The sequence below is a fragment of the Dermochelys coriacea genome, chromosome 2 (assembly GCF_009764565.3).
Source record: "Dermochelys coriacea isolate rDerCor1 chromosome 2, rDerCor1.pri.v4, whole genome shotgun sequence".
Classification (NCBI taxonomy): Eukaryota; Metazoa; Chordata; order Testudines; family Dermochelyidae; genus Dermochelys; species Dermochelys coriacea.
In genome coordinates, this window is record NC_050069.1 from 45,450,453 (window position 1) to 45,475,630 (window position 25,178).

Here is a 25,178-nt window from a genome sequence, read left to right on the forward strand (position 1 = left end):
TGCTGAATTGGAATTAATTTGCAAACTGGATACAATTAATTTAGGCTTGAATAGAGACTGGGAGTGGATGGGTCATTACACAAAGTAAAACTATTTCCCCATGTTTATTCTCCCCCACCCCGCACTGTTCCTCAGACCTTCTTGTCAACTGGAAATGGCCCACCTTGATTATCACTACAAAAGGTTCTCCCCCCCGGCTCTCCTCCTGGTAATAGCTCATCTTAAGTGATCACTCTCTTGTTACAGTGTGTATGGTAACACCCATTGTTTCATGTTCTCTATGTATATAAATCTCCCCACTGTATTTTCCACTGAATGCATCTGATGAAGTGAGCTGTAGCTCACGAAAGCTTATGCTCAAATAAATTTGTTAGTCTCTAAGGTGCCACAAGTACTCCTTTTCTTTTTGCGAATACAGACTAACACGGCTGCTACTCTGAAACCTGTTTCCTGTTTGAGTCACTGTTTAATAAACCAGTTTGCTTTATAGTTAATCCTGTCCTTAGTTTTCTCTGTGGTGATAGATGCGGTTTGGGGGAACATGTCTGCTGAGTGGGGACTCTGAGGTTTGGAACCTAGAGCACATCCAGTTAATCATAGGCAAGATCTGAGTTCCTCGTTAACACTACAGGGATTGCAGTGACTGGCTGGAAGACTGAAGGATGGAGCACTGGCTAAGGGAAGCTGGAGGAGAAAGGAGGCTGAGAAAAAAATCAATCACCTTAAAAAGAATGGGAGGAGTTTCATGAGAAGGGAGGCAAGGCCTCAAGAAAGTGTCTGGGATTTTAAAACTATAGGGAAGTGCACACTCTGGGACAGCTTGAGTTTGTACAGTGTTAATGATGAACGTGCTTGTGTATGTTGTTTTTAAAGCTAAGCCTCGGTAGTAGTGAGTAGTGGTTAAATTTACTTTAATGTTTATAAAAAGAAAAGCAGTACTTGTGGCACCTTAGAGACTAAGAAATTTATTTGAGCATAAGCTTTCGATGAAGTGAGCTGTAGCTCATGAAAGCTTGTGCTCAAATAAATTTCTAAGTCTCTAAGGTGCCACAAGTACTCCTTTTCTTTTTACAAAAACAGACTTAAACGGCTGCTACTCTGAAACCTGTCTTTAATGTTTATAACTCTCTACCATTAGCTGAACTGTCGCGATGCCACCTATTGATTTGTCACATTACAATAGGTATTCTAATTTGTTCTATTGCATCGTCGTATTTTGGTACATGACTTATAAGTAAAGCTGTTCCTGGCTCATGTTTGTGTATTTAATGCTTTCCATAGAGCAATAAGTATCATTTGCCCTTATCTGCTGGGCCTATTGCATGGTTTAGGCCGCAGTTGTTCCTGGAAGCTATTAAGGTACCCTAATGAAGGTATACAGTGCATATCCATATGGAGGCACTGCCATCTGTCATTCTTCTGATGAGTAGACAGCTGCTGCAGATGGGTGGACAGACGATTCCCACCTATCCAACACCACTGCTGGGACCTCCCCAGGATTATCCTTAAGACATCAAGTGCCCAGATTAAGGTGAGCGCTTGCCTGTTCCTAGATGATCCGGGAAGGAAGAGAGGGTTACATTTATAAAGATGGTGGAATATACATAGTTGTGGCAAGTAGAGCAGGGAAAGTGAAGGACTGATGGAAATGCAGTTGTTCCCCACTTCCCACAGATCTTCTGCAAACAGAAGCCTGATTCTCCTTTTACAACCCTTTTACACTAGAGTAACTCCAGTGATTTCAGTGGAGTTACTACTGAATTGGAGTAGTGTTGTGAAGGGGTGAACTAGATTCAGATGCTCCCTGCCGGAGGCCACGCAGCCCTGTCCCACACTCCGCCCCAGAAAATGGCAAAGGAGAGAATCCTCCAATCAGGAACGGGCTTCGGGGAGCAGCCAATCAAGGTCCAGCAGGTGTATAAGAAGTGCTGCAGGACCAGAGTAAGTTCAGTTCCTTGTTGTGCTGGAGAAATGTGGATGGTGTGTGGCTGGCTGAGGCAGCTGCAGGACCTTGGACAGGGCAGTACTGCTAGAAGCTGGGGAGAATGAGAAGGTCTGGGCTGGTTGCTAGTACTCCATCAGGACAAGGCCCTGAGGTAAGGGTGTAAGGCCATGGGGAAGTGGTCCAGGGAATTAGAGCAGCGGTGCAGCTTAGATAAAGGGACACACTGGATAGCCTCTATCTATAGGGTCCCTGGGCTGGGACCTGGAATAGTGGGTGGGGCTGAGTCCCACCCCCATCAGCCACTGGGAAAGTGGCCTGGACTTTGAGCCACCCCAGAAGGGAAACTGAACTGTAGTGGCCCAGCTGGAGAGCTGGGGCTAGAAAGACCCTGAGAGGGCAAAGACATTGCCTCCAGGGAGGAAGTCCTAGGGCATTGCTCTATACTGGAGCAAGGAAGCTTGAGAGAGACATTACAGGGGGCACTGAGAGGGGCCCCTGTTGCACTTGTACCCTGGAAGGGGTTTGCCTTGCTTTTTATCAGATGTGTGTGTGTTACTTGGCTGGGGGGCTGCATCACTGAAGACCCACCACTAACAGAGAGAGTGAGTGTGCAGGCACATGCACTTGACCAAGGGGTGCTCGTGAGAAGTGAGTGTGACCCTGTTACAAGTGTAAAATCAGGCTTTGTATATATTTCCTGTGTGCTGAGGGAAGAACTAGGGGGTGAAGATCAGGCTGGAAGAGGGCAGATGGGTGGAAAACAATTATGGATTATGTTGCCAAGCTACAGAAATTTATTTTTTTCCCTCTGGCCAACTTCTCTCTACAAAAACTATCTTAGCATGTTTTGTTTTGAACTAGGGCTTTGACTCACACCCAGATTTTGCACAGGTGTAACTCTATTCTTATCAACCAGTCTACACTGGTAAAAAGCTGGAATTGTTCAGTGGTGAATTATGTCCTAGACTCGGTACTTAATAAGATCTTCAACAAATAACGAAGATTTCATTCATACAAACTGCATTAAAGAACTACAAGATGAGCCCAAATTCTGGCTCCAGGCGATGGATAGGTGCATGCCCAGGGTTGATGGGAGGAATCTCATGCAGGGGTCCTGAGTTGTATGCTCACAAATTGTGGCCAGGAGATGAATTGTAGGGTGTGATTGTTACATCCCAAACTAGCCTTCTGCAGAGTTCACAATCTGTATTGAGCTGAGTCAGTGTTGGGTTAGAAGCTAGAGCGTTAGTCTGCAGGTTTTAACACGTTCTTCCCCTCCACCTATCTCATCTCAGTGGCCCCTTCATAGCTTCCTGTGGTAAAATGACTGTGCTCCTGGTATAAGTTAGTTGTATGGACAGTTGTTATCTGGGCACCCCTTAAGCAAGCAAGAATTCCTCTGTGCCCATTTTGTAGAGAAAAAGTGAAAACAGTGATGTAGTGGGGCGGCTGCCCCACTCCGATAGGCCGGGGTTAAAAGCAACCCTGGAGAGGGCTGTGGCTGGGAAAAGCAGTGAGAGCAGCTGAGTGAGTAGCTGACCATTGGTGTGACCAGCTCAGTTAGGGCCCATCTGGCCCTTATAAGAGGGCTGGGGGACAGAGTCTGGAGAAGACTCTCTCTAGCTGTGGAGAGAGAAGGACCTAGCTGCCTTGGAATAGGGTACCTAGAGCAGAGCAGTGCTGGGGAAGGGCAAGAGGAGATGGGAGGCTCCAGCCTGGCAACTCTGCAGGCTGAGGCCTTGATAAAGGCCTAGGTGGGTAGTGGGGCTGGGAGGTGCAGCCCAGGGTTAGGCAGAGGCAGCTGGTCCAACCTCCTTGCCAATGATGAGTGGCCATGGCAGATTGCAGTTTGCCCAGGGAGCAGGGGCTAGATGACTGGCAGTAGCCACTGAGGCAAGGTGGGCTTAGAGGGTTGGGGGTTCCCCTGAGAGGGGAAACCCAGAGTAAGGGCTACTGCTGGGGGCAGAACCCTGAGGTAAAGGGACACTGGGATCCGGAAGGGACACGGGGCCTGAGGCAGGCTTGCAGAGGGTGCTCCGTACACTGGAAAAGAGCTAATTCCCAGACAGCCAGCAAGAGGCACCACACCAGTGAGTCTTCGTTTTGCTACAGGTGAAAATTGGCTCTTTGGGATATAAGATTATTTTCTTCTTTTTTAAATGATGAAGAACAAACATGATATAACACACAAAATCATGTGCATCAAATATATCAGTTTGAAGATCACTGCATAAAACACCATTCAAGAAATACTATTCTACATGTTTGCCATGTTACTCAAATTCCCATGCAGTAGCTACAGGCAAATCATTATATATATCCCCAAGGAGACTGTGTGCTATAAACACAACAAAGATCTAATTATTTTTTCAAACTTTGTTACATAGTTCACCTAGGTTGATATTCCTGAACAACAAAGAAGGGGTTTCTTGTCATTTGAAGAACAATGTGTATTGCTCCAGGCATGGTAAAGAAGAGCCCTGTTAGAAAAGGATTGCACTTATAATGGAAGTAGATTACTAAGTAGATAATTAATGGTGTTAAAGATACAGGATCTTCCCTCCTCATTGGGCTCATTCTCACTCTGATGTAACTTATAGCCTTGAGGAAGTTTCTTTAGTTTAAAGGCTCTCCTTTGGGTACTTTTGGTCTTTCAGTAGTTTATTGGGTTGGTCATGGAAGTTCAAGGAGGTCAAACCAGAAGAATCCTCTCCAAAGGATTAAATGGACTTTAAAGGAACAAAGCGAGTTTGAAGAGTTTTCACAGAGGACGTCCTCAAGATTTTAATCTACAAACATTCTCCTGCCCCACTTTCTCAAGGGCTCTAGGATTCTTAATTTATACCATTCTCTCTTTCAAAAAGAGATAGAAACTGATTAAGTTAGACTATATAAATCAAAATTAACTATGCAACATGCCAAGAGAGTAGAAAGAACATTTTAAAAAGTGTCTGTGCTTGGCTGATTACTCCTAATGGTAAAATAACCATAATTGTTAATATTGTTGACCAACATAGGGATCACTCCCTAGTTTTTATGAATAGCAGAGGTTTATTTATTTAATGGTATAATATTTTCCCACTGGAGATTCCTTTAGTGCTATGCATACACTTAAAATCAGATTCTGGACTATTACATTTCATTTTAAAAAAACTAGCAAGGATGATATTTTCACTAACATTTTAGCAAATCATTCCAGACCCTTGAACAGTAAAGCAAGACCCAGATATTTTCTATGGGGCTTTTTCCACATCTAATCTAAGAGAATTGTAGTACAGAATTATTTATAAGTAAATAAATGTGAGCAACGTGCATATTGAAGTCAAAATAACTTTCCCTTAGATTCTGAATCACTGAGTCAATTAGTAAATATATAAACAAAAATCAAGAGGCATGAGTTAATGAATTCTTCATACTACCTGACACAAAATAATATTCCTTTAATTCCTGATCCACAAGAAGAAATCCTCCAATTGATATGCTAAATACACATATGAGAACAAGGGAGCACTTGTGAGCAGAATGCAACTTCACCTGGAAGTGCTTCAAAGTTATTCAGAGTAATCAAAACAGTAACTCAAAGTACCATCAAAGCAGTAAATGTTATAGCATTTCACAGCAGTGTGTAAATAATCAGACCAGAGCAGCCCATAATGCATTATGGTCTCACACTCTGTATCAACCTATCAACACACACACACATATTTTTATGTGCTGAGGTAATATATGCTGTGTATATCCCAAACCTATTTCAAAAACTGACCCCTGGATTGTTTTTTAATGTCTTATGTTTAAATATTTTCTTTTCAATAATAGCGTTAAATATGAAATGTTACCAGTTAACACATGTTCCAATTCACAGCCAAATGTTTTTTCTGGGAGGTCGGGGCAATGGTGGTTCATTCATAGATTCATGGATTTTAGGGCTAGAAGGGACCTGATTATCTAGTCTGACCTTGTGCACGACACGGGCCATATAATGTCACCAAGTACAGTATCATTTACAGAATGAGGTTGATTATGTAGCTTAATACAAAAGTATAAAACATTATTAATTGATGGTAAAATATGTCCACATATTTTCCTTTTAGGCTAATCAATATCTGTAATTAATGCATTGTATTTATTTCGCAAAAGGGGTTTCTGAAGAGTTTATATTTTGAGATATTGGTGAAATACTAGTTTATTTTGGGTCAGAGTTAAGGTTTCTGTGTTGTGATGAAATATGCATTTTAATACTTCAGCAAACATTCTTATCACATGAACAGTGTAAGATCTATGTCATTAACTACTAATTTCTTCACTAACTATATTGCTGTTTAGCAACTTTAAAAGGGTTTTTTAAACAATTTTTTGTTTTATAGAATTTTCCAATTCAGATTTCTTTTTTATACTTTTCACCTTTTTTACTTTTCTTTATGTAGATTAATGAAGACAGTTGTGGGGAAAAATACATGTAGTGGGTCTTCAGATTATTAAAGTCAAGAATGATTTATCCCATCTAAAAAAATGTGACTAGTGTGAATTCACAGTTATGTTATGCTTTTTCATCTGTAGATCTCATTGTTATCCCCATTTTAAAATTTGCATGACTAAGAGATTTGAATCGATGTGTGTGGAGTGGTGTGGATTACTGGATAAGATATTGATCTACCAAATCAGAGCTCTGTCCTTGGTTCTGCTACAAACTTCTTTTGGCAAATCTCTTAAACTTCCTGTTTGTCAGTTACATCATCTGAAAAATGGACTCATTTCCCCCATAGTTAAGGGGGCATTTTGCTGGAGAATATAGCAGAAGATGCAGCTCTACCATATCCTGAAGTTTCCTTTTAATTTTGAAAAATATCCCTGGCCTATTCTATTTTACGTCACCATGTTTTTTCTCCATCACTGAGATACAGTAATGTTTAATTTTCAAATAATTTCTTAAATATTTTACTATTCCTAACCTTGAAAACTGCCTATTATATGAGCCACAAAGTATATCCCTGTTTCAAATATGTAATGTGATTTCATTGGGCAGACTGGTGGACACACAAAATTGTGCCAGAAAGGGATTATAATGAGTGTCTAGTGGGGGACATTAGATTCTTTGCAAAAATTTCAAAAGTACTTTCTCAGACAAAGTTCTGAAAACATCTATTGATACTTAACCTGAAAAATTTGACAGCCCAGGGAATTCTTTTTGTTTGTTTTGTTTGAATTATAAAAGGGATTGAAATAATCCTGCTGATGAGACTATGGTTTCAATCTTAACTATAGAGATACTATTCCCCCTCAATTCCCTTGATCCTGTAGCTCCAAAAACACTGTCCTCTACTGCTTATTGTAAAGGAAGTCTTCCGTCTGCTGCTACCTACAGAAATATCCTTTCGTTCTTTCAAAGTCTTAGCCTAGCTCACGAAAGCTTATGCTCAAATAAATTCGATAGTCTCTAAGGTACCACAAGTACTCCTCTTCTTTTTAATAGAAGGAGAGATGTTCTCTCACACACACACAAAGGGACAAATCACTGAGTCCAACTTTTTCAGCTCTTGCAGATTGAGGGTATGAAGTGCAACGGTGACCATAAATCATTTTGCTCTTCCCCAATTCTTGGTGCAACTGAGTTGCTAGTAGGGTTGCCATCTTCCTAATCACACAAAACCAAACACCTCTGCCCTGCCCCTCCCCCTGCCCATTCTCCGAGGTCCCATCCCCATTTGCTCCATCCCCCCCATTCCATCCCTAACTCTTCCCCACTCTCACTCACTTTCACCGGGCTGGAGCAGGGGGTTGGGGTGCAGGAGGGGGTATGGGCTCTGGGGTGGGGCTGGAGATGATGGGGGTTCAGGAGGGGGGTCCATGCTGGGCCAGAGGGTTGGGGAGCAGGAGGAAGTGCGGGGTCCTGGCAGCACTTACAATGGCTCCAAGGAAGCGGCCACCAGGTCCCTACAGCCTCTAGGTGCATGGACAGCCAGGTGGCTCTGTTTGGTGCATGCTGCCTTTGCGCCAGCAGGCGCTGCTCCCCCATCTCCCACTGGTCGCAGTTCCTGGCCAGTGCGCGCTGTGGAGCTGGTATTCGGGGCGGGGCAGTGCACGGAGCCTTCCAGTCCCTGGCTGCCCCAGTGCTTAGGGGCCACAGGGGCCTGGCAGCTGCTTCTGAGAGCCAATGGAGCTAGGGCAGTCAGGGAGCCTGCCTTAGCCCTGGACCCCCATTGCACCTCCAACCGGACTTTTAATCGCCCAGTTGGTGGTGCCAACCGGAGCCGCCAGGGTCCCCTTTCAATCAGGCATTTCAGTCAAAACCCAGACACCGGGCTCTCCTAGTTTCTTGTCCTATCCACTGGCATAAACAATCACCTGTCCCCTAGCAGCTAATACTTAATCCTGCCTTGAGCACAGGGGACTGAACTAAAGACCTCTCAAGGTCCTTCTAGTTCTATGATTCTGTAATGTAATCTTTGCTGACTGCCCGCAGTCTTGTGGGGGGATTCCAGAAGCTAGAGATTGGGTTCAGACCTGTCCTGCGTATGCCATATGTTTCCTATGTTGGGGGCTGAGAGAAGGTGGTATACAGGGCCGTCCTTATCCATACGCAAAGCATGCAGCTGTGTAGGGTACCAGGAAATCTGCTCCAGCCCTGGCTCCGGCTCTTCCCCGCCCCTGCTCTGCCCCAGCCCAACCCCCACTCCCCTGAGCTCTGCAGCAGGGCTGGGCCTACACTCACCAGTGGTGGGAAGTGCAGCGACCCAACCCCAGCTGTGCCACCAGTGAGGGTTGCGGGGTAGTTCCCCCTTGCCACCGAGGCCTGCCCCCCCAAGGAGGCCTGAGGCATCCCCCCCACAGAGGTCTGCCTCCCCCCCCCCCCCGACAGGGGACCTGCATAGGGCCCCAGAATAGCTAGGGACGGCCCTGGTGGTATGAAGTTGCTAGAGTCGCTGTATGCAACCAGAGGATTATCTTCAACCAGGGAAAGCCTCCAGAGGCTCTTTAAACTGGGTTCGTGGCAGCTTTTTCACTAGAGCACTGGCTTACTGTGGCCTGATTTCACTCCCATGGAGGAGGTCAGTGGCCAAAACTGCCATGGACATTAACGGAGACAGGGTTGGGTCCATCCATCCCATTGAAATCAATGGACCAAAACCTATCAATAACAAAAATTGTTAGTAAACTTTGATTTATTACAATTGATTTTCTTCAGCTATAATCACTGTGTGATTTAACTGTATGGAAGATTTGAAAACAGCATTTTTCAGTTGAATGGAGACAAAAAAATATTGTACACAATTAATTTCAAACAGGGTGAACGTTTTAGTGTGCTGCACTTTAACAACCACTTGAGAAACTTTCTTCAAGCTTTGCAGATATGGTTTGCTTTGGTTTCTGACCAAGTCTGGAAATTTTGAGGCCAAACAGATTTTCCAAACCAAAGTACCAGGATAACAAAATTGGAGCTTCATGATAGAGGTTATGCCCAGCCTTATACTATGGAGTTGTGATAGTCTCTCCATGCTGTATTAGTGATCTCGATTTGTTGGATTTAAATCTGAAATGATTGAAAGAGTTAAGCATTTTTATACTTGTAATTCTTGTAATAATTAATAATGGGCAGGGTTGTCACAACATATTACAAAATGCTGACTAGTTATGCCTGCAGTACCTCTGTGAGGAGGCTCTTATTTATCCCTTTGGGTACACATTAGGAAACTCAGGCAAAGAAGTTAAGTTACATGCCCACAGAGGGCATGAAGATCGGAGCCAGGATTAGAACTCGGCAGTTCAACCACGCCAAGGCTCAGACCACTTCACCATACCTGTCTGTCATATTTTTTTTTAAAGAAGTTAGAGGTAGGGAGGCATTCTGAAGAAGCATTGCAGCTGAAAAGTATTCCCTCCTTTTTTCAGAGCATTTGTTATTGGTGGTATATTAAAACAAACCAGGAAAACCCACAATATGGAATTATTATTTTATTCCTGTTTTTTATTTTATTTGTATTACAGTAGAGTCAGGCAGCCCCAAGTGAGATCAGAGCCCTCATGTTGTAGTCATGTAGTGGGGGGTAATCCCTGCCCTGACCAGTGCTTTATCTAAATAGACGAGAAAGATAAAGGATGGGGGGAAAGCAAGTATTTCATAGATGGGAAACTGAGACAGAAATTAATCAGCTTGCTCAAGATCATACTGGAAGTCTGTAGCAGAGCCAAGAAATGAATCCAGATCTGAGTTCCACGCCACGGTCTTAGGCACAAGCCCAGTCTTCCTACTTTAATTCTGAATTTATAATACAGTTAGAAAATTATAATAAAAAGGGCCTTTTATTTAACTTTGTTTCCCATAGTACTGGCTGGTGGTTCAAGTGTGTCTGGTATCTTACTTTAATGGGTTGCCATTTGGTTAGTATTCAGCCTGCTGAACAATATGGAATTTTGCCTTTAAGGAAGCTGAGGTGAGAACTGAGACCAGTGTGACTTTCTGGAGAGTAGCTGAGCATGGGACTTGAAGTGTTAAGCACTTACCAAAGAGTATTTAAAAAAAAATCAGGTCCATATCTATCTACCTAAGTCATGTAACATGAGTGACTACATAATTTTTCACACGATTGTTGGGTTATAATTTTTGCATGCTGTGGGAGAAAGCAGGTCCAGTAGGGAATTGACTGACTCTGTGAATAATCTACCTCCATTTAGGCCACTAGGCCAAAGTACCTGCCTGTTACTTTTTTTTTTTTTAAAGAAAAGGAATGTAACAGAAAGCTAAAAATTGTCTGATTTTTCTCCACATTCACCCCTCCTGTTAAAATAATAATAAAAGAGAAAATTGTGCTAGTATAGTGGGTAATCTGGTTTGATACTCTGTTCTCACTCTTTGTTCTGCCTGTCAGATTGTTCTGTTTCTGTCCCATGATCAAAATAAAGTAGAAGATAATATAGGAAAGGAAGTGCTGTGAGTGCCAATAAGTAATAGCTTTCAAAAGTTTTTTTTCTTTGTAAACAGAGGGGCAAAGTACTGTAGTTCAGCTATAGTGAGTGCGGAAGAGGGCTTGCTTTGGTCTCTTTTTTTTCGTGCCCTGCACTCCTCTGCAGTACCCTTCTACTACATGAAGACATGCTGCACAATATATGAAAGTTTAAATGTGAAATTTGCAACATTTTGGACTATAAATATTATCAGTGCAGAAGTTATAGGAGTGTAATGGGTCCATCAATAGGTACAGTGTGCCTTTAGTTTAAATAGCACATCTAGTGCTTGTCATGCAAATTTCAACCTTGATGTATAATCTAAAAAGTTATCAGCTGAACTAGAGTGCTGTGCAATATCTGATGCAACCATTCACCCTGCATTATTCAGAAACACGCATTTATTTAACAAAAACATATTGCTGTTAAGTTTTTGTGTTAAATTCATAAAGAGGAACAAACTGACAATTAATCAACCACAGATTGTAAAAATGATGTATGGATTATTAAACGCACACCCCAACGAGGTACATTGTTACAGAGCAGATTGCTTGGGTTTTATTCTGGAGCAAATTTGTCCAGATACATTACAAATGTGGTAGCTCAGTATTAAATGGGGAGCAGGAGAGAACAAGCAATAAAACAAGCTGAATGCCCAGAGAGCACAGTTTGTTTTAGTTAAGCATGTGGTGTACTTAGCTAATAGAAATCAGTTACCTATCCTCCACTTTTTAATGAGGATCCTTTCATTATACTGCTGTAGTGAATGTTTCCCATTTGCAAACAGATAAGAGATTTTGTATATGGTTCTATGGAGAAAGATATACTCATCAAATTGTAATGCTTCCAGCATTCCATTTCCACTATTTCTTTTTTTAAGTGTAAAATAAAATGTTTAAAATGCTCCTGAATCTGTGTATACAATTTCATTTTTGCAATATTCATTTCATCCTACCAGAGAGAAATGCTATTTAATTTGAATGTGATTGTGAATTTTGCAAAATGGGAATACAATAGCATTTTACTTAAACTTATGGCATCTTCTACTCTCATTGTGTGTTTCAGGAATAGTTTCTTCGTAATTAAAGTGTCAGAAAACACATTTATAACAAGAATGATGAAATTCATTCAGAGCGATTTGCCGGAGAATAATAACTTTAAATTTCCTCCCCTCAAACAGGATCATTTAGTACTCTCCAATCAGTTGTCCATGGTTCACTTATTTCCCCTTCCCTGTTACTCTTGGAAATGAACTTCTTCTCTAACAGCATGTCTTAGGTCTGCATTTATTTTGTATTTTATGGGTCATTTAATGGAGACTTTATTTGCCAGGCTTGTACATGAATTCTAAGTGTTTTGATAAATATTAAAGACCCTTAACCCCACCGAATGCTTCAGAATAGATAGCATTCCAGACCTCCAGCAGGGGCATGCCTGAGATCACAGGACTAATTATCCTCTATAGCCCAAACTTTTCAATAAGTTAGACTCCTTACAACCCCACTGAAGGGGATAGATTTGTATGGGGTATCAATATAGAATACATGTGTTATAAGCCCTAATGATCTCTGGATGAAAACAGAACATATAATAAGTGGTGTGATGTGTATGCCCCTGATTCAGTGAATCACTTAATCATATGCCTATGTGCTTTGCTGAATTGGGGCCAATGGGGTGGAAGGTGCAGATAGCACATGATGGTAAAGGGATTTTCTGTTTCTGATCAATTAAGGTGAAAGTGCTGAATTCATAAGGGTTCAATTCCTGTCTTGCTTAAATTGCTGCTAATCCAAGGTAATACTTGACTAAAGTCAAGAGAATTACATATGTCAAAGTAGTCTAATCAAAAGGACAATTTGACCCATAATTTTCATATCCCCTGGGAATGTACAGTTATTCATTTTTGAGTAATAATTAAAATGTCTTACTATACCAGAAAAAAGTTGCATTTGATTATTTGTTAGTCTAACCTTTCTTTCAACTATTTACCTCCTCATTCCCATATGGGAGGATGTATAGCAAACATGCACTACACATGGATTAAACTTCAGAATGTATTGTTGGGTTAAAAAAAAGACATTATTTCTGCCTTTCATGGTGTGACAATCAAATATTACAAAGATACCTGTGTTAAGCTAAACATTATTTAAATAGAAAGTATTTAGATCAAGGTAACTTGTGGGGAGTGACTTTATAATGAATATAAATTATTACCAACACATCTTGTTTTTAGAATTAGCTGGTGACTCTATGCTAATGTGTTCCAAGTATTTGTTTGCCTCTGTAAAGATATATTTGTCTGACTTATACATCATGTTCCTTTTTTGTTTACCTTTCTACTGCATATTCACCATGCAGCTAATCCTGCAAAGTGTTGAGCCCCTTCTGAGAGGTGTGGAGCAGCCTTGATTCCCATTGAAGTCCATGGGTGCAGAGTGTGCCCTGCACCACTCAGGATTAGATCTGGCAAGAGAAGTAACCATAAATGGCATTGTAGCCAGTCTTAAGATTTTAGCCAGGAAAGGTCAAGCATAATTGTACAGTGCAAATAAAGCATTTTGAATAATTTATTCCTTTTAAAGTGTTTGTACCATCCATGCAGCTGCAGAGCCATAATGCTTTCATTAAAAATCACATCTGGACTGAATTAAAACAGGAGCCTTTTCCAGCCGGGGAGTGTTTGTCAGGTTGAAAGTTTTTCTCATAGCTGCTGAAGCTTTTCCAAAAACTCAGGGCTAAGACAGAGTGCAGACCTTGTCACGAGCTGGTACCAAGGTTTAAGTACATTCCTACTACATTATTCAGCGTCTGGCTCTAATTTGGAGGTACATCTCCCTTGTGTTCACTTTATTAACTTACATATGACTAGCTCTTTTGTTTAATATGGAAATAAAAAAATAGAGGTTGGAACTGAGAAAAGTAGTCTGACAATGTCTTTTTCCAAGTTTTTGCTCCTTAAGGTATTGAATGTTGTTGCATAAAGGAAAATTTAGTTGATACAGTATTAATTGCTATTTTTTATGATAGATTTAAATAAATATATGCTTTTTGAAGAATGAGAAGCTGCAGATGTCTGTGTCTGTTTCCTCTTTGATTTGACCCATCACTTTTAGAATAGGACAGCAAACAGATGTCTGTTAATGAGTCCCGTAATTGGAAAGGCTAGTGGAGTTGGAGTTCTAAAATGTCAGCAATTGTTTTCATGATTCTAATGAGAAGTTTGAGTTAAATAAGAGAGTAGCAGCCCATCGATTTCAAGCAATCCAGAAAGAAACTAACTGAACGGCCTTTGCAGTAGTGAACGAAAGAAAAACTGCAATGGACTATACATTATTATTTGTTGTGCTTCAGCACCTCAGAGCTTATGTTCAAAATTCTAATCTTTCTAATTAGAGGGGATAGAATATCTTCTATATTTGGAGTTTTAGACTATAAAAGAATGTATATCCAAAGCCCTGATTGCTCTTGACAGTCATCCAAAAATACACAGATAAGTAAACCGTGAATTATCCCAGCAACAATAAAATTCAATTAAATATTCCCCTTCCCTGCTCCAGAGTCCCACACCACTGATGCCCAGTCATATCCTAACCATGAACGTGCACATTCTTCTTTTCTTCTAAGGCCAATAGTGTCAGATGGAAAGTTGTACCAGGATTCTCCCCAGGTTTTTGGCTGTGATGCTTCATGAGGAAAATATTTGTTTGAAGAGAATTATTTGGATATATTATAAACAGTGCTAAGAGCTTTCCTCCCCAGTGAGGGAAAAATATCTTAAGCTATCTCTGCCTTCATGAGAAGTGTTCTGTTTTCAGAATAAGTTTAGTACACTCCTGTGTAGTTAAAATATGTGCCTAGAGCTCTATGGGGAAATCCTGACTCCATTGAAGTTAATGACAAAACTCTCATTGGCTACAATAGTACCAGGATTTTACCAAAAGTAAAGGCAAAATTCCCACAGAGGTCAGTGAGTGATTTTTATTATTATTTTTCCCTGTGTAAAGGCTATTGTATTCGGTAAGGAGAAATTATCTACCCAACACTTGCATTGGCAGATCCTCCTTGTGTCTGCCCTTCCTTTTGGTTCTGTGGGGAGCGAAGGCAGGTCAAAAACTAGTAATCGTATTTTGTGAGGGGGAGGGGAAGAATTTTTTTTAAATGCACAATTCTTAATGAAACTTAGTTCTTTGACAATTATTTGAAATGATTTTCTTAAGACGTTTTGTTGCAGTTCAAAAAAAACCCCACTTCCTCGGACTTTAATGTTATCTCTCCTCCTCCCACCCCATCTTCTTCCCTTCCCATGTACTCTTCAGTACATGTTGGGGGAGTGCAGTAAAAATGTGGGGGGTTTCTCACCAAACCAAAATGAAATATGAGAAATTTTGAACTCAACAAACTTTCCCCACTTTTTTTTGGTTTCGTCAAAAGAATCATTTTGCATTGCAAAAACGTCAACCAGTTCTCATTGCAGCATAGGTGAACCCGGCAGAGCTGAGCTCCTTGCTACTTCATTTACAAAGGGAAACCACACCAATTTCACTACCCAGTAAAGCCCTTCAGCTGGGAAAGAAGAGCAAGATTTTTCCCCCTATGTTTCTTTTGAAGTGAGCATTCTCATTCTCCCTTTCTGTCTAATCACCATTATAGTGTTCGCTGGTATCAGAAATGTCAGATGTGGGAACTTTCTGAATTCCACTGTCTTAAATAAATAGGCTGAAGGTTATTTATTAATTGGTGGTGGTAGTGCAATATTTCTTCAAAGAAAAACCTGGGTTCCAGCATCACCACAAAGTGAGGGACTAAAGGATTGTGAAGTAGTTTCCTGCCATCATAACATCTTCATCAGCTATAGTGAGGTGCAAGCTGAACATAGGGATGTGAAAGAGAAATAAAAATTCTGGTAAAGTTGGGTAAATAGGCTGATTTGTATGAGCTGTTAGCAAGGAATTAACATGGAAGCTTGGCTGTTTAGTCTTTGCTTTATCTTAATGTTGATCACTTTATTTCCAGTCTGTTTCAATATATTTGGCCCTCTGAGTCCTGACCCAATAAGAGAGACATTTTTTTTACCTAACAAAGAAAGCTGGTTATTTGTATAGCAATTCCTTCTCTGTAGCTTTTATCACACAATCCTAATGTGAGTGTCAATATAACCACTGCTCCACTAAGAAGGACGTGCAGGACAGTCTCCTGCTTAGAAGACATTTTCTCTTCATTAGGAGATATCTTGTATGGTTTCATTTAGTGATCTTGTCTCATTTTCTACTGAAAGTAGTTGCAAGGTGGATGTTGATATTTCTAATAGTGTTAGTGGAATAATACTGGTTCTGTTTCATGTTTTTATCACTACATGAGAATGGAAGTTTACATTGTTTGTGCTGTGCGTATAAACTGTTGATCTGTGCATGATTTTTGCCTCCCCTTCAGCCTTTCTGAATAAAACCCCAGGGAAAACACTAGGCCAAAAGGTGTTGAAACCACAAAGAAAGAAGGGTCTGTCTTTCGTGTGGGTTCACAAAAGGGAAAGTGTCATGGCCTACAAAACTTAGTCTCAAAGGAAATAGCACATCATTCCCATAGATATTGAGCCAGCCTCAAGGTAACCTTCCTTACTAGCTGCTCGCTGTCCTCCTGGTCATAATCTCACATGGTCACATGACTCCCAAGAGCCCTGTGCTGCAGCTTGGTAATGACAAGACCCTTCAGTACTCGGCTACTCTCGGAGAAGTAGAAGTTGCAGAGGGGAGATTATGCTGCTAACATGACTAATTCCCACAAGGATTTCAGGTTGGCCCTGAGGATCTCTTCATATAGCAGAGAGTGACTAAAACTTGTCTCTGCCTCGAGTTGCCCAGCACAAATTTCAAACTCATGGAGTTGCATCCATGCAGAATTCTGTAGCCTACTAGGATGGGGAGACGAGCCTGACACACAGACAGTGGGTAAAATTTTAAAAGTGCCTGTGGGCTTTAGGAGCCTAAGTGCTATTTTTTTTCAAAAGTCACTTAAGCCCTTTGGCTCCTAAGTGTATAAGCCACTCTTGAAAATAGGACTTAGGTTCCTAAGTCACTTAGATGCTTTTCAAAATTTTACCCACTGTCCCATTTCCTTCTGCATCCTACAGTACTATGCCATAGATATCTGCTTCCTCTGTTCAGATCTGGAGCATGAGAATGCACCAGTTTATTTTGTAAAAAATTTCTCCTTGATTATGTCTTTAAAAACTTTGTACACATGGGCTGGATGGATGTTGGACAACTGCACTGCATTTTCATTAGATTACAATCACGTGGTAAGTTCAGCCAGTGGGGTACATCTTTGCAACCTCCTTGACTTCAGTTCTTGTTGGAAAAGGAAAGGTGTGGATATATTCTAAAAGGGATGGGTATGAGTTCTCACTGAATGCATACATGGCCTCTGGTGAAGTCAATAAGAACCACATATGCACATTCAAGGTGGGTTTTGACTTTTAGTTCTTCCTTATAACCAGTGTTTGAATAATTAATATATGATAACTTACTTTCTGTCCTCTCTCTGCATTTAGTACACACTTTCATCTTCCTGGGCTCATGCTTTAACAAGGAAAACTACATTCTCCCCAGTTGCCTCTCAGTTCAGAGTCTGATTACACCTGACCTGCATGGATCCATGCAGAGCTGGAGATAGTCAAGAGAGCCAGCACATTCCTTATACACTGTTCAAAGCTCTCATCTGAGGCTTGATGACCCTGCTATATATGTGAGCACGTATCACAATATGCCTTGAAAAATCATTTAATGTGCTAATTTAGCTTTAGGATGTGATATCAAAGAAGATCGCTGGTCTCAGGCTTTCCCAAAGACCTGATGCTCTCCCAGAGCCTGCCATCGTGTCACAACTTTCATTGCCTTATAGATGAAAGCTATGCAATGTGACTGCATCTCTAAATGGAGCACAAATTTTAAATAGGTCTCCAGCTAGTGAATAGCATGTTCTTCCACCCGTCTCTATCTGCAATATTACAGATGCATGCCTTGAATGCCAATACCCTGGGTTAGAACTGCATTTAGCCCACCAAAACAATAAATGGGTTTTTGTAGATATTTTGAGATGCTTCTTCAGTGAGTCCATATCTTTGACAATCTAAAGAATTTAAACTTTTCTCTACATAGTAAAAGTTCACCCTTTCATAGTGAGATTATTACAAATTCAAAACAGGCCTAAGTAGATAACTGGACTATTTATGAGATCTGAACCATCTGTTTAATAATGCTTAAAATTCTAAATAAAGCTATAAAACATTAACACATGTATATTCATAAACTTCAAAACATTTCAGTGTTCATACAGTTAGTCATTTTTAGGCATGGTGTATTGTCAGTTGATTGTAGAGGTGACTAATCCTCTAAACTATATCTATAGGCTATGCTTTAACATAGCTTTCTTATATGAATGTTGCAGATTTGTTTCCTGCCCCAAATTAGTTTGCTTAAGGTGCATTTATATCTCAAATTACTGCATAACTAACATATTTTCCAGCGGTCTCCTTAAAAATCCATTCTTACTAGGTTGCAATCTCAAACCAATCCACTTTGAGTGTAGCTATGGCAAATTGCTGTCTGAAAATGACTGCCCTATTCATCTGTTAATATTGTTAGAAGGAAAGCTACAACTGCACCTATCAGTGTAACTAAATTAGAGCAGGTTCACATAAGGCAGACACACATAAAAATGTACTTATGAAACAGATGTATCCCTCAATAGGAAAATGACAGCAATTCTGATAAAATGCTTTCATTTACTTTCAACAAGTATCTTTAGTTGCAGCTTGACTATAGTTGAATCATTTCAATAATCTTGTTATAGGACTGGCAATAAAAGGAAAAGCACTTCAGTGGAGTGAAATGGTCTTCCTCCTGACACATTCAATGGTATGTCAGTGATATGTAGATTTTTTTTTTAAAGCTGTGGAAACAGCAGCATTGTCTGTAAGCCCAGTATGTCTGTGCTTTGAACTGAAGTACATCCATTCCATGGCACTATTTATAGGAAGGCTCCTATTGTAATTTACCCACTACCAGTAGGTGTCACAGTCTGTATGGTGTGGTGTGCTAAAAGCATTCAGTTTGCCAAATACAATGGCTGCTATACAGAATGTGTCTTCTATAGATAAACAAACCTACCTGAATGATTGTGTTTGGAAATGAAAAAAACATTTTGACCTTATTAAACTATGTAAGTACAGGTTTCAGAGTAGCAGCCGTGTTAGTCTGTATTCGCAAAAAGAAAAGGAGTACTTGTGGCACCTTAGAGACTAACAAATTTATTAGAGCATAAGCTTATGTAAGTACAGATACCTTTAGACTTCTCTTCAGTGTATACTGTACCTTTCATTGTCCAAAATGTAAGTTGGCCTCTAAAATGTTAAAGTGCAATGCATCGCTTATATGAAAGCTAATTTTTTGGGGGGGAGGGGAGGAGGGATATTTTGAAAACTGACACTAATGTATGTTTTCATTTCTATGGATTTCAAAACACTTTGCTCACAGCACTTAAATATTCAGATATTGAAATTAATGGGTGTTTTATTTTATTATTATTTTTTTAATGAGGAAAGTGAAGCACAGGTGGACTAAAAGACTTGCCCAAGGTTGTTTTGGAACTCTGTGGAAGAACCCAGAATATTTTGATTCTTTTTACCCCTTACAGGATATTAGTAATTCCACTCTAAAAATGCTAGATTCTGCACCCCACACCCCCGCAGCAAACTTCTCAGGGAAGAGCCAAGCCTGGAAAATTTCAGGGCAAGAGGTGAAAGTCTGTGAAAATGATAAGTGCATAGAAACAGGGATTTGTAATGGAGGCAATGGTGTAATGTAAACTATACTGGCTGCTATTGTAACCACTATAATTAAATGCAAAACATATTGCATGGAAAAGGTCGGGTAGTAATCAAGTTAGTTTTTCTATAGCAACAGTAACTCTTCCTGCAAATACTGTATATATTAGCCTGCATGTTTATCAACTTTAAATAGTAATTAAAAGTGCTACCTATGTTCAATGATAAGAAAGTTAAAGTTGTGATTAAAATCTTAAGCTTTTCATTTTTTGAAATATTTTGGTGTGTAGGTTAGAATTTGCAATCCTAGTTTTTGCATTTTAAAATAAAGGTTTGCATTTCATTTCCTTATCATTTTATTTTGCTATACAGTTTTTATAGCAACAGGTCATGAAAACAATAGCTAAATTTGCTACCCACCTCTTTTCATATTTCACAATTTTGTGGAATGAGCACCTTTTGGACTGAAACTTTTCATGATTGGGTTCTGCCTGACAGAGAATAATTATTTTGAAATTAGAGCATAATCCTTTATTCCATTTTTTATTTTTGGATTATGGGGGAGTGGAAAAAGTACACGTTTGTTATTGCCTGAAATTCGAACCCCCTACTTTGCAAATAGCAAGAAAAATTGCTGAATTTTGAAACTGGAATGATCATAGTCCTTAATGCAGAAGAGCATGTGCTTTGATCCTTTGCAGGAAAATTAACAATAATAAAGTTTTAAGCAACTGTATAATCATTTTCAAGGACACCCAGTGGGTACTTACTAAAATATTTTAGTATAGCCTAATTTAAATCACTCCTGCTTTGTGACCTCATATTGCCCACCTTCCCCACTCAGCCTGACAGGCCCAAAGGGACAATTTGAATGGAGGGAGATTATAAATATCATACCAAAACATGCACAGTAGAATCAACAGCAAAGCACCTTTTAAAATCAAGAACAAGAGGAATTCAGGTGGGCGGGGGGGAAAGAAAGTGGTTCTCCCTGGGGAGCTCCTTTTAGCAGGTGCCTGGGTGGCAGTATCAGCATAACTAAGCTCTAACTCTAGCTCTCCATCTTTATACAACATATGTAATCTTCTTCTCCTTCAGCATTATCTGATAATTCCAATTATTCTGAGTGCTACAAAGATGTTTTCTTACAATTATGTGAAAATTAATTTTTAGTCAAACCAAACATCCTGAAATGCCCAAAGTCTATAAATGTGAAAGTTAACATTCTATCAGTGAAGGCCTGGCTAATGTAGGATAAAAGGGTTTATTCGCTCTGCTTGTGAAGGATGTGTGTGTGGTGAGGAAAAAAAATTCTTTCAAGAGAACACGGAGAACTGGCAAGGAAACAAAAGTGTAATGGAGAAAATTTCTAGGCCACCCAGATGCCTAATTTCTGGCAGCATCTCTGGAATTTTTCAGCATGCCTCTCATAATATTGCCTTCTAGAAAACAAAATGCCATATTATAGCAATATATAATAGTTTCAAATATAAAGCATTTTGTATCCTGTAGACTTTGGTTTTTACCTACAGTGGAATTTTTAAGTGACTCAGACTGTACATTGAATTGAATAGTGCAAGCTACTGCTATCTATTTGTAACATATTAAAATTTAATTTACCAAGATGAAAACTTTGAGAATCTAGTTTCATTTTCCAGCTTGATCTGGAGGACAGTAGTGGCATTATGCACAATTTCCTGGGGACAATAATGAAAAACCTCGGCTCTGTACAGCTTTGCACTTAAGGTATCCATACTGTGTTGTGAAATGATTTAGCAATTCCCATGAGTGTTCACAGCAATCTTCTATAACTGATTCCTTAACAATATTATTAAAACTTGAGCAGATGAAACTGGGTTATTTTTGAGTCCTGGTGGAAGACTGTGTTAAGACAAAGCAGCAGTGTAAAAACACAGGGCCGGCCAATAGGTGACATGGTTCCTTCTGAACTGCAGCACTCCCTGGTTACATGGGGAAAAGTCCTTCCTCCCTTTTTCTAATAATACATTAATAATCACAAATATCTGTATAAAACAGTGCAGATGTGTGTAATTATAGAAGTATGTTAGGCTTATTTAAGATTTCTGGGTTTGAATCCTTCCAGTCTTTATAATATTAAAAAAAATGCCAAAAATACATTTCTTTGGTTAGAACAAAGATTTTTCCTAAAAATCTATCCAGCAATGCATTATTTTTGCACATGAAATAGCCATCAAGTGATGCACTGTTGATCTTATTAATACTTGCTATGTATTAAATGTTATCATAACATTACTGGGGGAGTAATTGGAATTCATTTAGCACAGACACAGTTCTAGTGGGTTACTTGTGGCTGTCCCAGGTCACAACGCTTAATTAACTCTGGCTTCAGCTATACTATAAAATAACCATTTTGAAACATGGTTGTGAAACAATGTTGTGGGTCAGCCATATGGTTTTTTTTCTCTGTCCATAGACAAAGGCCTATGTTAGTCACCGTAGAAAGCCATATTTTAACCTGGGTGGATACTCGGACTAATAGCCTAGTTTCACTACATTAACAGTTGAGTCAACATGTCGGACTACAACATGGTTGTCCTCCGATCCACTTCTAGCATAGCCACACTGGCTTAGTATGAAAGATCATATCAACATTGAGGAGTATGAATTGTATTACAAATTACCCTGCTGTGTACTATAGCCTAATTAGGGTTGCCAGCCCTCCCAGGTTACCCAGGAAGTAAAGGTTAATCTTTAAGTAAAGACTGTCATGTGACAATCTCCAGGAATTCATCCAACCAAAGTTGGCAATCCTAATCCTGATAGAGTATTGCTACATCCTTAAGTCACAAGACCGTACTTCTAAAAGAACTCTGTTTATAGTATGTCCAAATTTCATGATTTTATTGCAACTCTAGTGATTTTTGGGTTTGGGTTTTGTTTTTAACCAGTGTCATGAAAACATGATGAAAGGCTGCCAACTTGCAAATATTCCTTTTTTCAAAATGGCCACTATCTTCTTCTTTATTTATTTATTATTACTATTGTAGCCAACAAGATAGATAGTGTAGGGAAATGACCACTATCTGCACTAGGAGGACAGCCCTTATTGGTAGCCAACTTTATTACCGGCTTTTTTCAGTCAGGATGAAGCTATGCACATGGGTAACATTGCTGCCACTCTATGGGCCAAGGGGCAAGACAGGACAATAGACTGTGAAAGATGGATGGAGAGACTGAAGGGGAACAGGATGCAGAGTTAGGGGAGCAGGAGAATGTGGGTTGCAGGGAGGGTGGAGTGGGGAGGAGTGCGGGGCTGGGAGAAGTAGAACTGCAGTGGGAAGTGGAGTGGAGGCAGGTGCAGCAGGAGGAGGCTCTTGTGTTGCTCTCAGTAACAGGTTGGACCCCAGTGAAGATCATGTAATTTAGTTGTAATATGTTCCCTGCAATGATCACTGCTACACTAAGTCAACAGGCAGTCCTATTCTGCTCTAAAAGTCTGATCTGGCAAATACTGATGTCAGTGTAAGGTTCTCATTGAGTTCAATGGGTTTGGGATAAGTCCTAACTGATGTTCATGAAGTCTTCGGATATAGCCCTATATAGAGCTCACTGCAGTAAACTCGTCTAGAGATGACACAGGCTTGGATAACTGACGTGACGTCAGCATCCCCACAAAGAAGTTCCCATCCAGAGCAGATGCCTAATAGGGAGTAACTCCATGAACTGAGGGAGCTGATGCTATCATCATCACTTCTTCCAGTTGTTTCTCCCAAGCTGTGATACCAGCATAACTTGAGTCTCTCTGGACTAAATCACATCTGGCCAAACTCTCATTCAAATCTCTAACTTGGCTAGATATTAGAGCTGATTTTGGTGAGTGCTGAATACCCCCTCTTGTAAGCTTTGGGTTTCTTATACTCTTAATTTTGCTTAGAGTACATATCTCCAAGCATTGCACCGTATTGTGCCCTACAATTTCTAAACAAACTACAGAAAGTAAAATTGGAGATCAGAAGTGCCAATTTCACATGGAATATATTAGCTATGGCCTGTTTTCATTCATATAAAGCTGATCATGTATTTAGACTGAATAGGTCACATAGTCAACATGAAATTTAAGGTGATTTTCATGACCTAATTTATCCATATTCTCACTGAAGGTGGGGACGCAATGATAGCAGTCATCAATAGAAGGATGGTAATGTCAGATCTTTCCTCAATTTTGTTTTTAAATTATACAGTTCACCTCTCATAGTCCCAGTAGACCCAGTTACAGTAGATCAGAAACACACAAAGTGTTGAAATCTGAGTAGCTATGACCTCCCACTTGTCCACCTTCATCCTCCATTCCACCTACCGGCCCAATACAAATATTTCTCAGAGATAGTCAGTCTGGTCTGAATCAGATTAATTGTATCTGCAAAGTAAATGGGAAAACTCACCAGACCTGGGAAAAAAGGCTCTGTATCTGAGCTTAGGCACCTGGTTCTTTAAGCACCGAGACCAGGTCTCTGCTGGTTGGGAATTTGCAGATCCTGTGATGGTGGGTAAGAACGCATTTGTTTCCATTGCAGCTAGAATATTTGTTTTCAGAAACACTTTATATCTGTCAGACTGGAATTAAATTCGTGTTTTCAGCTCTCTGCCCACCTGATTCATCCTCCACAAGTCATCTGAATGCCAGTTCGAAGAGAAGGAGACATTTAAAAGCCACCACTCTGACAGTCAAGAACAAAAGATAATCAATGTCCAGCGAGACCTTGAACAATACAATCCATCAACTGAACAGTATTCTCCTTTAAAGAGTTTTGAAATCTACTGGGTTCCATTCACCACTGAGGTGGAACCATAAAAAAAGGTAATCTGCCAGTCCTCTGGTAGCTGTAAACAGAAATGTTAATCCCTCACTGTTTGTCAGTGTTTAGCGAGACACTGCCTTGTTAAAAAATTAAAAGCAAAATCCTTTTAAAAAAGTAAGATGCATAGAGTAAAAGAAATTAGGAACAATGAACCCTTGTAGACATAAAAATGTCACTTTCTAACAACATATATTCTCAGCCCTATTATGCATATAGCATGTTTCTCAGATTTTTATATCTTAAAAATAGCATTCAGATCACATGACATGGAAGTTGCTATAGTAACTATGTATTTGCTGAAGAACAGCAAAGTAATAGTGTGTAAATTATCAGTGTGTTAGAGCAACTGGTGCCTTGCAACTAGCATCACCTATAACCTCCTCTTTTTCTGTTTTTAAAAAGGATCTTTTATAATTAATATCAATCTCATTCATATATTTTCAAAACACCTTTTTTTTGTGGCTGGCTGTATCCTTTACTTGAGTTGACCACCCCTGCAATGCCTAAGTGAGATGTGACTTTTTAACTATTTAAAGGGGTGGGGGGGAGGAAGGAAGGAAGAACTAACATGGTGGGTCAGATCCAAAGCGTACTGACTTCAGTGGAGACACTTCTGTTGATTTCAGTGAGT

At 40.0% G+C, this 25,178-nt stretch overlaps 1 long non-coding RNA gene across 1 annotated transcript in view; it reads right to left on the reverse strand.

The window, feature by feature from the left end:
• LOC122458631 overlaps positions 1–24,769 on the reverse strand; it is a 40,249-nt gene extending 15,480 nt beyond the window's left edge. Inside the window, exon 1 of the long non-coding RNA XR_006278723.1 lies at positions 24,131–24,769. This is a non-coding gene — a long non-coding RNA (uncharacterized LOC122458631). The remainder of the gene's footprint in view (positions 1–24,130) is intronic.
• Between the last annotated feature and the right edge of the window lie 409 nt (positions 24,770–25,178).